Source organism: Lemur catta, chromosome 2, assembly GCF_020740605.2.
Source record: "Lemur catta isolate mLemCat1 chromosome 2, mLemCat1.pri, whole genome shotgun sequence".
NCBI lineage: Eukaryota > Metazoa > Chordata > Mammalia > Primates > Lemuridae > Lemur > Lemur catta.
In genome coordinates, this window is record NC_059129.1 from 136240851 (window position 1) to 136257010 (window position 16160).

General features: G+C 36.5%; 1 protein-coding gene across 2 annotated transcripts in view; it reads right to left on the reverse strand.

The window, feature by feature from the left end:
* IPCEF1 (interaction protein for cytohesin exchange factors 1) overlaps positions 1-16160 on the reverse strand; it is a 96523-nt gene that overhangs the window by 9344 nt on the left and 71019 nt on the right. The gene's annotated exons all lie outside the window — the stretch shown is intronic.

Below are 16160 nucleotides of genomic sequence, written 5' to 3' on the forward strand. Positions count from 1 at the left end.
CTTGCTCAGGGTGGTCTTGAACTCCTGAGCTCAAGAAATCCTTCTGCCTTGGCTTCCCAAAGTGCTAAGATGACAGACATGAGCCACCACACCCAGGCCTCTCTTTTTCTCTTAAACTGAATGTTGTGATGATGTGAGCTGCTGGAAACTTCCAGGAATCATCCCAAGAATAATAATGATGGAGCCAATCAATCCTGAGACACAGATCTTGATGACACCAATGGACTCCTCTCAGCCTATGGGAGCCAGTCTGTCACCTTTGTTAAGTTACTGAGTTGTGGTGTTCAATCATAAGCCCCTGCAAGGGTCTCGGATGACACAAAGAGGGTACCCAAAGAAAACCTTGATCTCTTGATGTTGCTTTAATTTCTCACTAAGAACTTTAGTCCTTCATTCCTTCAAACCCTGAAAATAATCTTGGGAAAGATATACAAGGAAATTTCTTTTACCACCAGGTACTCCTTAATGTTTATATGTTTTGCTTCCTGTCCTGAAAGCAAGCTTCAGAAAGAACCCTATAAAAAGTATAGCATTAAAAGGAACTAAAAAAAAATTAGCTTCTCCAAAGGGGAGAGAAAAGCATACAATGGCTATCTAGGAGCACCAAAATCAAGCAAACTTCAATGACTTTATAGTTTACTCTTCTAAGATTAGAAATCTTTAAGTAAGAATTAGTTTTCCCCAATCGACCCCAGAAAGTCACCATAAGTATTCCCAATACTCTTTCATAAAATGGAAAGCAGAGATGTGGAACTAACTTTGTAACTGATTTAAACACTTATCAGTACAACCTCTTTTTTCTCTACCAAACAGTCTCAAAAAAAGGGAAAAAATATTCAAAACTGTATCTGAAGAAAATTAGTCTTTTTGTTTCAAGCTGTGCACAGACATCAAAAGTGGGCTTTCATCAATAATCACATGAAAAGATGTTCATCATCATTACTCATTAGGGAAATACAAGCCAAAACCACAAGAGATACCACTTCACACCCACCAGGGTGGCCAAAATTAAAAAGACAGATAGTAGTAAGTGTGAGTGAGGATGTGGAAAAATTGGAACTCTCAGACATTGCTGGTGGGAATGTAAAATGGAACCACTAATTTAGGAAATTAGTCTGGCAGTTCCTCAAAATGCTAAACATAGAGTTACCATGTGACCCAGCAATTCTACTCCTAGATATATACCCAAGAGAACTGAAAACATATGTTCACACAGGAGATAGGATCAAGATGGCCAACTAGACACAGGAAGTATGTGCCTCCTCCACAGAGAAGAACCAGAATAGTAAGCAGATTCTCCATTTCAAACAGATTGTCTAGGCCAGAACTCTAGGATTCACCAAGGAAGCAAAGGGAAGCACAAAAAGTGGGTAAAGAGAGGGTTCAGGGCAACTTGCCCAACTAGGGACTGGCTAAGAGCTAGGAGAAGCTCTTGGACATAGGAAAACAGTAAGAGAGAAGCCCCCAAGGCACATACTCCAAGATAAGCTTTTACCATCTCAGCTACAAGAGAACACCCGCCAGCCACCCACCCATGCAGGTCTTGGGCCTAACATAGGAAGCAGCCTAGAGATTGCACAGAGATGTTGCTCTCCAGAAAGGGAACCCACATGAAATCCCACAGGCATCTGAGCCTAGAGCAGCCCGAGCTAGATGTCATTTTGAGAGCCTACTTACCAGGGAACTGTGGCTGCACCTGAAGTCACTGTGCAGCTCTGAGCGTGGATAGAGGAGCAGGGACAGAGGAGCCCAGGTGCTCCCACATACCCCTGAGAAGGTCCCCACCACCATGCTGCAGGCCTTTATTTAGACTAAGATGTGAGCAGATGGCATTTTCCACAGTTTCTTGCCCATACTTCTTGCTTAGGTGGGGCCCAAGCCTCACTGGTCCCATGCCCAAGGCACCATTTTAAGAGTTTAACACTGGGCTACACCTTGCTCTTGAACCAAGTTCAAGCTGATATGGCTATAGTCCTTCCTACCCAAGGAGAGACACGGGAGCCAAATCTCTCCTACTTACACCTGGGACAATTCCCACTGCCCTTTCAGGAGCTGCTGTAAGACTGAGATATAAGTGAACCACACTCTCCACAGTTTGTTGCCTTCTGAGAGGGAAAAGATATCAAAAAGTTTAGAAAATCTGCTCAAGGAAATAATCAATGAATACTTCTCAGGACTAACAAGACAGTTAAACATTCAGATACAGGAGACCCAAAAATCCCCAGGCAAATACATTGAAAAAAGGACTTCACCATGGCATATTATAATCAGAATGACTAACATCAAAATGAGAGAAAGAATTTTAAGATGAGCAAGAGACAAGTATCTAGTCATCTATAAAGGAAACCTGATGAGACTACCAGAGGATTTCTCAACAGAAACCTTACAAGCCAAAAGAAAATAGGATAGCATTTTCAAAGTGCTGAAAGAAAAAAAAAATACTGTCAGCCATGACCTTATATCCTGCCACAACGAGCTTCATAAATGAAGGAGAAATAAAGTCTTTCCAGATAAACAAATGCTTAGAGAATTTGTCACTACTAGATCTACCCTACAGGAAATGCTCAAAGGGGTCTTAAACATGGAAACAAAAGGTCAATATTCACCATCACAAAAACACATGAAATTATAAAACTCAAAGGTCTAATAAGACAATCACACAAAAAGAGAAACAGAAAAGAGTTAAATGGCATCATGACAGGAGTTCAGCAAACCACAAAGACAAAAAGACAGAGAAAAAGAAACAAAGAATTTATAAAACAAATAGAAAATAATTAACAATATGATAAGAAAAAGGCCTCAAATATCAATAATAACCTTAAACATAAATGGATTAAATGTTCCATTTAAAAGCTATAGATTGGCAGAATGGGTCAAAAAAAAAAAAAAAACAAAAAACAAGACCCAACTATATCCTTCTTATAAGAAACTCACCTTCCCCATAATGATACATACAGACTGAAAGTAAAGGGATAGAAAAAGATATTCCACACAAACAAAAACCAAAAGTGAGGAGAAGTAGCTATACTTACATGAGATAAAACAGACTTTAATCAAAAACCATTAAAAAAAAGACACAGGCCATTATATAATGATAAAGGGATCAATTCAGCAAGAGCATACAACAATTCTAAATATATATGCACCCAACATCAGAACACCCATATTTACAAATATTACTAGATATTACTAGAACTAAAGAAACAGATAGACAGCAAAATAATAATAGTGAGTGACTTCACCACCCCGCTCACAGTACTAGACAGATCATCAAGACAGAAAATTAACAAAGAAATATTGGACTTAAATTGCACTTTAGACCAAATGGACTTAACAGGCATTTACAGAACATTCCACCCAATATAACTACAGAATATATATTCATTTCATTAGCAACTGGAACATTCACCAAGATAGACCACATTTTAGCCCACAAAATGAGTCTTAACAAATTTTAAAAGATCAAAGTCATTTTCACTAGATCATATCAAGAATCTTCTTAGACCACAGTAGAATAAAGCTAGAAATCAATACAAAGAGGAACTTCAGAAACTGCACAAACACATAGAAATTAAGCGACATGTTCCTGAATGATCACTGGGTCAATGAAAAAATAAAGGAGGAAATTTAAAAAATTTTTGAAACAAATGAAAATGAAAACACAATATACCAAAACCTGTGAGATACAGCAAAAACAGTGCTCAGAGGAAAGTTTATGGCATTAAATGCCTACATTAAAAAAGTAGAAAGATCACAAATTAACAATCTAACATTGTACCTCAAGGAAATGGAAAAACAAGAACAAACCAAACCCAAAGTTAGCAGAAGAAAAGAAATAACAGAGATCAAAGCAAAGTTAAACAAAATAGAAATAAAAAATGCAAAGAATCAACAAAACAAAAAGTTGGTCCTTCAAAAAGATAAACAAAATTGATAAACCACTAGCTAGACTAACCAAGGAAAGAAGAGACATCTAAATAAACATAATCAGAAATGAAAAAGGAGACATTACGACAATACCACAGAAATACAAAGGATCTCCAGAGACTATTATAAACAACCATACACTCACAAACTAGAAAATCTAGAGGAAATGGATAATTCCTGAAAGCATACAACCTCCCAAGATTGAACCAGGAAGAAACAGAACTCCTGAATACACCAATAATTAGTAGTGAGATAGCAAGATTGAATCAGTAATAAGAAAATCTCTCAACAAAAAAATTTGAGGACCAGATTGATTCACAGCCAAATTCTACCTAACATTTAAAGATGAGTTGCTGCCAATACCACAGAAACTGTTTCAAAAGATCAAGAAGGAGTGAATCCTCCCTAACTCATTCCATGAAGCCAATATCACCCTGATACCAAAGACAAGAAAGGTTGGAAAAAAAAAGAAAACTAAAGACCAACATCTCTGAAAAAAATCAGACACAAAAATTCTCAAGAAAATGCTAGCAAACTGAATCTAACATCAAATCAAAAAAATTCACTACAATCAACTGGGTTTTATTCTAGAGATGCAAGCATGGTTCAACATAACAAATCAATAAATGTGATTGACCACATAAACAGAATTTTTGAAAAAATATGATCACCTCAATAGACGTGGAAAAAGAATTCAATAAATCCCAGCATCCCTTCATGTCAAAAGTCCTTTAAAAATATCAGCATAGAAGAAACACAGTTCAAAATAATAAAAGCCATATACGATAAACCCACAGCCAATATCATCCTGAATGAGGAAAAGTTAAAAGAATTCCCCCAAGAACTGGAACAAGACAAGGATGCCCACTTTTACCACTTCTATTCAACATAGTACTAGAAGTCCTAGCCAGAACAATCAGGCAAGAGAAAGACATAAAGGGCATCTGAATTGAAAAGAGGAAGTCAAATTATGTTTGTTTGCTGATGATATGATCTTATACCTAGAAAACCCTAAAAACTTCTCTAAGAAACTCCTCGATTTGGTAAATAAATTCAGCAAAATCTCAGGTTATAAACTCAACATACAAAAATCAATAGTGTTTCTATACACTAGTAATGACCAAGCTGAGAACCAAGAACTCAATCCCATTAACAATAGCTACAAAAAAAAACAAACAAACAAAAAAAAAAACCTAGGAATAAATTTAACCAAAAGTGTGAAAGATCTCCGAGAACTACAAATCATTGATGAAAGAAATCACAGACAACACAAAAAAATGGGAACCTTCCACACACATGGATCTGAAGGATCAACATCATTAAAATGTCCATACTGCCCAAAGCAATCTACAGATTCAATGTAATTCCTATCAAAATACCAACATCATTTTTCACAGAATTAGAGAAAATAATTCTAAAATTCCTGTGGAACCAAAAAAAGAGCCAGAAAAGCCAAAGCAATCTTAAGCAAAAAGAACAAAACTAGAGGCATTACATTACCTGACTTCAAATTATACTACTAGTGTATAATAACCAAAACAGTATGATATTGGCATAAAAGTAGACACCTAGATCAATGGAACAGAATAGAGAACCTAGAAATAACACCATATACCTACAACCAACTGATCTTCAACAAAGTGGACAAAAACATACACTGGGGAATGGATACACTATTCAATAAATGGTGCTGGGAAAATTAAATAGCCACATGTAGAGGAAAGAAATTGGATCCCTATCTCTCAGCATACACAAAAATTAACTCAACGTGGATTAAAGACTTAAATGTAAGACCTGAATTCATAAAAACCCTAAATGAAAACCTAGGAAAAACTCTTCTGGACAGTGGCCTAGGCAAAAAATTTATGACTAAGACCCAAAAGCAAATGCAACAAAGCCAAAAATAGACAAATGAGACTTAATTAACTAAAAAGCTTCTTCACAGCAAAAGACATAATCAAAAGAGTAAATAGATAACCTACAGAATGGTAGAAAATATTTGCAAACTATACATCTGGCAAAGAACTAATTTCCAGATCCAGAATCTACAAGGAACTGAAAACAAGAAAAAAACCAAATGACCCCAGTAAGATGTGGGCAAATGATAGGACAGACATTTTTCAAAAGAAGATATGCAAATGGCCAACATATGAAAAAAAATGCTCAACATCACTAATCATCAGAGAAATGCAAATAAAAACCATAAAAAGATATCACCTTGCTTCAATTGGAATGGCTACTATTAAAAAGTCAAAAATAATAGATAATGGCACAGATGTAGTGAAAAGGGAACACCTATTCACTGTTGCTGGGAACGGAAATCAGTACAACCTCCATGGAGATCAGTATGGAGATTTTTCAAAGAAATAAAAGTAGGTCTTTGATCTTGCAATCCCACTACTGAGTATCTACCCAAATGAAAATAAATCTTTATATCAAAAAGATACAGCACTCATATGTTTATCACAGTACAATTCATAGTTGCAAAGATATGGAATCAACCTATGTGCCTATTAACTGATGAGTAGAAAGAAAATACACACACACACACACACCCCACGGATTACCACTCAACCATAGAAAGAATGAAATAATGTCTTTTGTAGCAACATGGATGGAACTGGAGGCCATTATCCTAAGAGAAGTAACTCAGGAACAGAAAAATACATGCCACATGTTCTTACTTATAAGTGGGAGCTAAACTATGGCTCCACAAGGACACACAGAGTGGTATAATGGGCATGGGATACTCAAAAGGGGGAGGCTGGGAGGAGGTGAGGGATGAAAAATTACCGATGGGGCACAACGTACATTTTTCAGGTGATGGGTATAAAAATCCAGACTTTACCACTGTATAATATATACATGTAATGGAATTCAATTTGCACCCGCTAATTCTATCAAATTTTTTTAAAAAGAAGAAAAAATTTAATTTAAACATATATTCACACAGAAATTGTACATGAATGTTCATAGCAGCATTATTCACAACAGACAAAAAAAGGTGGGAAGAGCCTCGATGTACATCAGCAGATGGATGGAATAAACAAAATGTGGCATATGCATACAAGGGAATATTATTCGGTAATGAAAAGAAATGAAATACTAAATTACCCACAATGCTACAATATGGATGAACTTTGAAAACATTCTGCTAAGTAAAAGGAGCCAGTTGCATGATTGATTCCATTTTCATAAAATGTCCAGATTAGGCAAATCCACAGAGACACAAAGTAGAATAATGATTGTCTGTGGTTGGGGAGGTGGGGGGACAAGTAGGAATGGGGAATGACAGCTAATGTGTAAGGGTTTCGTTTTGGGTGCCAAAAATGTTCTTGAATTGGACAATGGTGACAGTTGCATAACTCTGTGAATATACTAAAAACCATGAATTGTATATTTTTATGTGTGAATTTTATGGTATATAAAATATGTCTCAATAAAGTGGCCATTTATGAGATTGTCATAAAAGCTAATGATATACACCAGAGATACTAAGCATGGCAACAGTTCTGGAGTCAAGCTGGAGCCATCAGAAAGTTTTAAGAAAATAAAGTAGAAAGACAGTGACTCTTAGAGGACATGTTAGGACTGCAGACTCTGGGAGTTTCCAGACACACAAGGACACTAATGTCACATGTCCTTTTTTCTTTCTTTCTTTCTTTTTTTTTGACAGCTAGCCAGGTAGGCCTTACTTCAAATAAAGCCTAAATATGTATCTTTCAATACCACAATCATTTAAAATTAAGTAATACGTATTTAATAAACTTTAAGAAGCAAACCAGTGTCTAGCGAAGATAAATAGAATGATTTCTTTATATTTCTTTGTGTTCACCAACCAGCTCATTTGTGCTAGATGGAGATTGTGATAGAAAATAAAATTAGTTTTTATCAATGCCTTTAGTTTGTAGTTATGTCAGGATAAAAATTATTATAGTAATATCACATATCTGATGTAATAGTATGAAATCGGTGAAGATAGAAATAATTTTAGAATCTTGGAATAACATGGCATAGAGTGTATTTCCTAAATGAAAAATAAATAGGATTCCCCTTTTGGGTAATTTTATTATTATTTAATATATTTCTATGAAAATATATTCTCTTTATGTTAAAAAAATAAGAGAGGCTACCTTCCTCCCCCGCCCCATTTTCTTTCCCTAACTTAAACTTTGGGGGGTGTGAGTATGTGTGTATATAACTTGATCATCCACAAAATAATTAAACTGTAAAACTCTGTGGACTGTTGGACAAGGGAGACATGGATGGGCGGGCGGGGGGAGGGGAGCGGATGATGGGTGGGTACAATGTGTGTCGCCCCAGTGACGGAGGCTCTAAGGCCCTGACTTCACCACAATGCAATGTATCAATGGAGCAAAACAGCACTTATACCCCATAAATACATACAAATAAAAGATTTTTAAAAAATAACTAAAATTAACATACAGGTAAAGTGAACCTGTTGTGGTCACTGACAGTGAATCCAGGATTCACCTAAAAGTCACATATAATGTTCAAAAGACGAACATTTTCTATTTGAACTCACGCAGAAACAAGATAATAGTACGGAACCAGTATGTTCAGATAAGATTAAAGCTATTGGGAAAATGAGGGAGAAGAGAAAGGCACATCCCCACAGAGGTTCTTGCCTCTCACCGTCCACCTCTCCTCAGAGAAAACCTGAAACTGAAAGACTCTCTCTCTGACCTCTAATAACCTGATTCCAGAATCACCCACAAATATAAGGACAACAAAATAACAAATGGTGATGTTAGGAGTCAAAAAATACCCTCACTGGCTTTTTTTATGTGTCATAATCTGAGAAACATACAACATATTACTAATATTCCAGGGACATACCACAACCTAGGCAGGGACATCATATTGTTTTTACTGTGGCGAATGTCTGGTGTTTAGGTCTTCATAGGGCCATAAATGAACATCCAATAATAATAGAAGCAGGTAATAAATAGGATCATAGGACAAAAAAGGACCCACAGGGCACAAGGGCGTAACAAAACACAGCTTGTGCCTGACCCCAGAGCAAATGTGTGCATGTCCTTACCATTTGCTGTACTAAGACTAGCAAGGGCTTGTTAATGCCTTCTGTCCACCCTTGAGCCTCCAAGAAGCTTTTCAGTAAAGTGATATTTTTTAAATTTCCCTTTCATTCATTTATGTAAATATTTTTCTAAATTATGATTTCATATTAGAAACACTAGATTATTTCTCTCACCAGATCATAAACAGCAAGAAAAAAAAAAAGGTTGGCAGAAAAGACCACTCATCCCTCTCCCATTGGCAACGGAAGCCAAGTTAATTATTTCCACCTCTCTTGTTTTCTGAAGCAAAATAAATGAATTTTGTCTGACAGTCAAGTGTTTCCAATGCAATTTTTATCCTTCATCTCAGGTGTAGAGTTTAGTCTTCCTACATAAAATGGCAGGACTTTGATTCCCATGGCCACATAGGGTACTTTATAGTCTATCTCATCTCGCCTCACAAGTGCCTTGTCAAAGAAGATGAAAACTACTTTTATTTTATGAATGAGAAAATGTAAGATTTTTAAAATTAGTAATGTTTTAAAATGCAAATCAGTGATGGAGTTAAGAACAAAAGTTCAATTCCACATTGTGCAGGCCTATGTGCTTCCAGACCAGTCCTCTCAAACTTTAATGGGCAAACAATGACCTACAGATTCAGTTAAAATGCAGATTCTGCCTCAGTCCATCTGGGATGGTGCTGGGATTTTAAATTTTTAACAAGCTCCTAGGCGATGCCAGAACTGCTGGTCCATGGACTATACTTTGAGTAGCAAACTAGATTATCTGTTAGCACTTTTTCATGCAACACCAGCCTCAACTCATTGGAAGAGAAAAAGACTAGAGTTACTACTAGCAAGTTGAGATTTGTCCATAAAGCAGCATTTATTTTCTCTGTGCCATGTCCTAATTTATTTTTTAAAAAAAGGAAGAAAATCTAGCTTTCCGGCTTTGCTCAAAGGAGTATGTCCAGAATTCCTGATCTAAAGCATCAGTACCTTGTATGTTGAGTTGGTAGGAATTTGGGGTAAATGTCGGTGATCCTTCACATTTGTTAGACTAGCTCAGAATGTCTCAAGGGGTCAGACTAGGAAACTTTCTCCAAACTTAGGTCAATTATGTGACTAGTTAGACTCAGAAAACTATATATATATATGCTCATTCTTGGTGATAATAGCAAATAAGAAAAAAACATTTTTAACTAACAGAAATTCACTCCTTTCCAAGATCATGCCAAATGAATGTGCTACTCCCTTCTCCTCCTCCTACATACCCCATGCTATTGTCTGCTCCTGACAAGACACGCAGCTCTAGTAGGCCCGGAATTTGGCTGTCAAGAGCACTGCATGCAGATTATCTCTTTAAATGCTATATTTTCAACTTTACCTCCCCCACTATCTTATTTTTGGTCTTTCCTTCTGCTTTCTAGAATGCAGTTATCTATTTTCTATTTAGACCATGGAAGGTACTTGTCACAAAGAGAAGAAAAAACCATATAGTCATTTGGCAATTAGACATACCCTCTAAGACTCTACAAGTGTTATTTAATATAGTACCTGATGCCAACAGATCAAAAGAATTTTACAGGCTTTCTCTAATTAGTAAATTTGACAACTCTACAATATAGTATAGTAAAAGACTTGAAATCATAATGACAGAAAGAGTTAAATTATTAAACGACAAAAAAATGTAGACAGCTCACTTTAGCCTTAAGGAGACTACTGACCAACAACAGTAGCATAGTGTAATGTTGAGAGAGAAATCTCCTACTTTTGCTGTGGCTGGTAGAGAGAGCTATCATACACTGAGTTTGTACTATGTGACAGGCACTGAGTTAATTAACTGTTACACCAACATTATCTCATTATCTTCTAACAACTCTATGAAAAAAGTATTATTAACACTGATATAAAGGAGAGGATATCAAGACACAGAATAAAAATCTTTCACCAAAGTCACAAAGAGACAAACCTAGGTTATGAACCCAAAGCTCATTTTCTTAAATACTAAGCTATAGTGTAAATATATCTGATGTAGTTTCTTTTGAACAAATCTCAATGAAGACTACATATTTCAAATCATATTTCAGTGTACAGCCAGATGGCAGCTGGCTGGACTGGACAGACCACGGCTCAGATCCCTGCTTGCACTATGCTGTCTCCAACGGGAACGATGCCCACTGAGAGCCTCTGCTGCCGTGGTGCCCAGATTTTGTACCTCGAACTCTGTTCCCACAAGGCCACAAGGCACCAGACCCCAGGACAGGATACTCATAAGCTGGCCAGCAATCTAGGACACAGACCAGACAATCAGCTTCTCTGCTTGGGCATTTGAACTGGACCCTCAGGGATAATGAACCAGTTTGAATCAGGAACAAAAGACAAGAGTCATACGACTGTGGCCATGTATACAACAAAGGTATGAGTGCTTAGAAAATGGAAATGCAAAGTTTAGAGAACTCTGGTTGGGAAAGAGGTGATCTTTTAAAATGACAGGTAAAAGAAATTCTATGAGAGAACAATCAGATGAAGATGAAAAACAGAGAGAGCACCCAGGTATAGAGCTAGTATTTTCACCTGTGCTCTTGTGATTTCGAGAGATGAGTAGTTTCAGTTTGATTTCCCTTATTTTTCTCTTTCTGTTTTACCTTCTCTGCCAGAGTCATGTACCTATTCTCTCTTGTCTGTTTGATGTTTCTGTTAATTAAGACAACTCAATACTCTTCTACTGTATTATTGCTTTTATTGATAAGAACAAACTTAGTTTATTGGGTGATCTTTAATATAGTTCCTCTGTTTTGTTATTATTGCATCTTGTGGCAGTGATTTTCTGAAATAATCTTAGGTTCAATCCATTGCTCAACCATCTGATAAGTAGCTTTACACTGTTGAAACAAATATTCCATTTGTTTTAACAATTTATTCTTCCAAATATTTGAGCACCCAGGATTAAGTGAAATATTTAAAGTAGACATAAAGTTTCTGTATCTGCTCACATCCTAAGAAAACAGAAAACACTGGCACGCACACACAAAAAGACATTTGGTCAGGTTTTTTAAATATATTTATGAGGTAGAATTTATGAGATTGAATGGGAAAGAAATGGGGGAGGGAGCTGGAAAATCACCTAAACTCAGGGACACAAATCCAATGCATTGTAGATAAGTATGTCAACTGTCACCCCATAACCTGCTGGAACCATCCACCATGTAGATCTATGATAGGGACAAGTGAACACAAAAGACAGAAATGGAAGATTCAGAAATAGGAAAGAGATGGTGTTATGGGGGGAGTACTTCAGGACAAGAGCAGAGAGGCAAGAGGAAGGAAGAAGTTACCTCATTAGGTTTCACTAGGCAGAAAATGAAGGTTTGGAGCGAATACATGCTCTTACCTTTTTAAGATGGAGCCTTTTTTGCCTTATCTCTATGATTATTATCTAGTGTCATCTATGTACTCACATAACATGACCTCCATAGGAGATATACCATGTTCACAGATGAAATGACTTGATGCTTTAAAGATAGTACTTCTCACCAAATTAATTCTACACATTCGAGAAAATTTTGATCAAAATTCAAATGTGATGTTCTAAATGAAACTTAAAAATCAAATTCAGAAGATTACCTGGAAGATAGTGTCAAGGAGAATTGTGCTCTACAGAATATCAAAGCATGCTATAAAGGTAGACTCTGACACAGTAATAAAAAAAATCAATAAAAAATATAAAAGCTGGAAAAACAAGCCCACATACATATAGGACTTTTGATAGTGTAAAGATGATACAAATCAGTGGGAAAAGAAGCTGTTAAATGGCATTGGGCAATTGAATATTCACTTAAAAATAAGTTAGCTACAATCATAAATAAAAGCTATATTTTTAATACTAAAATGTGTAAATAGAAAAATATTTGTGAATATTATCATAAATTGAAGTAAGAACATCCCTCCTGAGGAAGACACAAAACCCAAAAGCCAAAAGGAAAATAATGACAAAGTTGACTACATAAAAATTTAAAATTTCTGTATGAAGGCACTATCAACAAAATTTTCAGAACAAGAAATAAACAGGGAGAAATATTTATAATAGCCATAATAAAGTGTGACTATTCATAATAAATTAACCCTAAAAGTCAATAAGAAATCAATTAAAAATGCACAAATGAATGAACTGTATACATATATAAGCAATGGCCAAAACATCGAGAAAGAAGTTCAATCACACTGGCCATCAAGACACTGCAAAATAAAACAAAGATATATAATATATGTTTATAATATATATGTGAGTATGTGTATGTTATATATATACATACACATGTGACACACACACATACAGATGTATGTTTTGTTTTTTCATTCTGTCAATTAGGTCGGGAAAAGCTGAAAAAAATACTTAGCTATAGATATATAATACTCTTCTACTTACATGATTCTTTTATACTGTAATAAACAATCCCCATGAAACAGGAGAAATGCGGACGCATATAAGTATGAAAAGAATCATGAAATGAACTTGGAAACCAAGAATTTAATCAAACACAAGAAGTTATAAGAAAGAGAGAAAAATGGAAGACCTTTCTGGTAACTTTCTAAACCATCTACACCACTAGACCACATGATAAGCACAAGAACTTCTGCCTCGCAGCCCAACCGACAAGGGGAGACACCCGCAGCAGGTCACTTTGTGTCAAAGTTACATTAATTAGAAACAACCCTACCATCAAATATGAAAATACCCCATATTTTTTCTTTCAGTGCTGTTTCCATACCCTATACAAACAAAAAGTGCTCAAAAAACTGTTGATAAAACACAATTCAGGTAGCATAGCATTAAAAGGGATGTCCAACATGACAGACTTCAAAGCCTTACTTTTGTCATGACAGATGCAGTTTCCTTCTGGAACAAACGTGGTATTCTGGGCAGGAATTCTGTGGCCATGCACAGTGGTATTCCCAGTGTACTTGATACTCAGAGCAGATCATTTTTAATACCCTCTCCTCAACCCTTAAAACCATTTTACATCTAAAATCTTCACCTCTAAATTTATGTCTTTCCAAGTACAAGATTCCTTTTTTAACTTATTCATGTTCTCTGTCTTTTGAACCTCTATGTCTTTCATCTTCAGTTGTGTCCTCCAACTCCCTAACCCCTCCTCCTTCTTTCAAACTGTCATTGCCACTCTAAGCTTACATGCCTCCAAAGTCCAGATTACACTTGTCACCATCTTCAAAACCCTTGCCCCAGTGACTTCCCACCACCTCCCACTGCTAATTCCTGGCCTCAGGAAAAGTTATAGGAAGGAAGAAGAAAAAGATGAGATAGAAAGTTTGAGTTCTACAAAGGACCTAGCCATATTTCACAAATGTGCAGGTAACACAATCAGCATAACTTTATGAAAATGTAGAGGGCTCGTTGGCCACTTGACAGAGGAGCGGTCAGAGCAGGTGATCAGTATCCACACCTGACTTCAATGCCATGGAGGATCAACAATCACATATGCAAGGTTTTCCCAATATTAAATATGTATTCCCATTTCGGATCACTTCTCAAATTACAACTCAAAAAAATAGGATTACCAGGAAATATTCTTGGGACTACATTAAGTACTAAGGATACTAAGACAAGATCCGTCCTCACCCTGACATGCACGCTACGGAATCCTTCTTTCCTTTCCTTCCTGTTTCCACGGCCACCTCAGCTATTACAGAAGCTCCCTAAATCTTCTTATTTCCTGTCTCCCCTTGTTCTATGCTACCCTACATTCTAAAGCTAAAATAATTTTTCTAAAGCATCATTCCAACTATGTGATTATCCTGATTGGAAATAGTCATCCATTATCTATTGAAATTAACTAACGCTTAGCCCGGTATTCAATGTCAGCCAAATTTCCTTTCCATCCCTTTTCCCACCGCTCCACTTTCCACGCACAGATCCTCCCACTTAGATGTGATCTTGTCTTTAATTCCTGCTCTCTTTTAAATCCCTGGAGTACTCTGTTTACGTCTCTTGTGGCACCTGTTTTATTCCACTTTCTTTTGTTAAATGTGTCTAACTAATTCTTCCCACCTGCCTCATTAAGTGTTGAGGTTTTTTAGTCCACAGATTGTATCTTGCTCATCTTTGTATTCACTTTAGCACAATGCACACGTTAGGTACTCCACGAGTCCACTTTCTTATTCTCTGCTTGCTTCCTGAGGAGGCACGCCACACAGTTCCTACAGCAACAAAGTAGCTAGCTAAAATAATGTAGCATCTGTACTGTTCACACTCAGATTGTGTACAATTTTTGCTAATATTTGTTAAATCCTAAAATCTGGCTCATTTATGTCACTTTTCTGAAAAATCATGTATGCTCTAGCTTGTCTCCTCATTGTTTTTTATTCAGCTTTTTATCTATGTGGCTCCCAAATACACTGTTGCTATACTTGTACTTGCCAATTTATTTACATAAAGTAGGTATCAGTCTTAGTAGCTGACATGCAGCTTTTCAGCATCCGGGGTATGGTTACTCCATTCGTCGAGTGAGCAGAAGTGACATTGTGTCCACATTGTCAGCAGGCAGTGCGTGTTGTCCATATGTATGTAGAGACATACCCTATGACTTGTTACCCCATGGGCATAAGTCAGGGGCCAAAAATCCTTTCACAAAAGGAAGAGCACAGAGTACAACTGAGCTGAGATGAACATTCCATTAACCACATCACCTCTTTCCCCACCATGCTTTGTGGAAGACCCAGTGAAGAATCCCTAGAGCTCTGCGCTTCCCGGGGTAGAGAGGCAACAGGATGCAATTAACACCCTGCTTTTACTTTTTAATAGCTCACACTACAGGAAGAAATGACTAAAAGGATATTTAAATTCAGCATAAAATTCTAGCAACCACAATTTTAATTGCATACCAACTGCAAAAATATTTCTTTCATTGTCTATATATATAAAAGGAAGGCTATAATATATGTGCTGCCTGCTTGTTTCAGAACTCAGTTATTAACCTTGAAGAATCTTGTCTAGGATAAAAGCCTCTTTCCTCAGCACATGCATCCTGAGACTGAGACTTCATCTTCTAAAATCCTAACTCCTATTTTGGATCATGTTGAGACTTCAATCCTTGACATAAAAACACCCTGAACAATATTTCAGACACAGGAATTTCTGGAATTTTTTTGATTGATAACTCAAAAACAATTT